Raw genomic sequence first — 1,638 nt, 5'->3', positions numbered from 1 at the left:
AGACAGTTGCGAGAACTGTGCAGACAACTGCTGGAACGGTGCAGACAACGGCTGAAAAATGTGCAGAGTTGTACTGACGACTGCAGGAAACTGTATGAAACAGTACGGACGGCTGCCGGAAAAATATAGATAGCGTTTAATTGAAAAAACTTGACAGCAGGTGTTGCCCAGTCAAGATTTAAGGGTTCTGACAGCATAAAAATGCCTGGTCAGATTTCTAAATACTAATATTAGCGGAAGTAGAGTCCCCTAGATTAGGAGCTCTGATGCCATGTGAAAAATAGAAATCAGAATGTTCTGAATGTGCTTGAGTGAGTAAAGCACTCAGCATCCATAATATTTATACACACTATATAATTAATTACATATTATGTTTACAAGGAGAAATAAATAATAGTCCAACTTCCTAAATGCATGAATCTAAATATACAAGAACCTAAAACTTAAATGCTCTTTTTAATGGAAAATATACAATGTATTTTTTTTATTTCCAACACGTAGTTCTTTCCTTTCAGGGATTGCTTTTGCCGAACATTTGGTTCATTTGTATTCGTATCAAGTTCCTAATGGCCTACAACAACAATTTGAGGTATTTTCATATCAAATTTCGATATGAAACTAATACAAAAAAAATTGCGGACAATTAATTCCTCGCTAATAACGTATTTGTTTTCGTTATTATAGATTGATGCTCATGATGGTGCGGTTAATGACGTAGTTTTTACATATCCGGAAAATCAGCTATGCATTATAACATGCGGAGATGATAAATTAATTAAGGTGATAGAAGAGTTTCTAGTCTATGATAGATTGTATCTAGCTATTTGAGATTATAAGTGTTAATATTGGAAGAATGATACATATAGGTATGGGATTTGGATGGACATAAGATCCATTGCTTGGAAGGTCACGTAGCACCTGTTTGTTCGCTTCTACCTCGCTCGAAGGAAAATATTCAGGTTAAATACTTTTTATCACCCCTCTTCATATTGTGGATGTTGATTGACATCAAATTCTTTAGTTTTTATTTTCGACTTCGATTGACGGGAAAGTTAGAGCTTGGATGTATGATGACAAGAGTTTCCATCTGGAGTACGACGCTCCCGAAAAATGTTCCACTACACTGATCTATAGTGCTGATGGAACTAGGTAGGAAGACTAGGAATAATCTAGATTATACTTTTTATTTTTTGTATCTTGGAAAGATATTAAAATGCAAAGGGATCATTAGAGAAACTTATTAAACATTTGAGTTTTAAGTGAAATCTAGATTATACTTGTCATTTTTAATAATGAGACTATGTAGTAACTTTGTTGAAAATTTTATAGTATCTTGTTTTATGAATTTGAATTTGTCTTATTTAAATTCAAAACATTTTAAATTATAATTTTATTTTTATATATAATTTATAATGTTTCAGTCATCTATTAAAATAAAAATTTGTTTAATTTGAGATAGAAACTACCTGCGGATTTTCCTGCGGATATTTCCTGTGGATTTTTTCTGCGGATTTATCTGCGGTCTTTCCTGCCGAAAATATTACCCACGAAGGTTTTAGTTGGGGACATAAAACCGCAGGAAAATCCGCAGGAAACGTGTATCCTGCGAAAATTTAGCTAAAATTTGCAGGTAATTCC

The 1,638-nt window shown here is 33.2% G+C and overlaps 1 long non-coding RNA gene across 1 annotated transcript; it reads left to right on the top strand.

Moving 5' to 3' along the window:
- The first annotated feature begins 514 nt into the window (after positions 1-514).
- On the top strand, positions 515-1,215 carry LOC131611421 (uncharacterized). Its single transcript, XR_009286896.1, has 3 exons — positions 515-589; positions 685-959; positions 1,022-1,215. It is a non-coding gene; the product is annotated as an uncharacterized LOC131611421 (long non-coding RNA).
- Positions 1,216-1,638: the final 423 nt, after the last annotated feature.

The sequence above is a fragment of the Vicia villosa genome, linkage group LG6 (genome assembly GCF_029867415.1).
Source record: "Vicia villosa cultivar HV-30 ecotype Madison, WI linkage group LG6, Vvil1.0, whole genome shotgun sequence".
NCBI lineage: Eukaryota > Viridiplantae > Streptophyta > Magnoliopsida > Fabales > Fabaceae > Vicia > Vicia villosa.
Note: the sequence above shows the minus strand (reverse complement) of the source record. Positions and strands in the feature narration are given on the sequence as shown.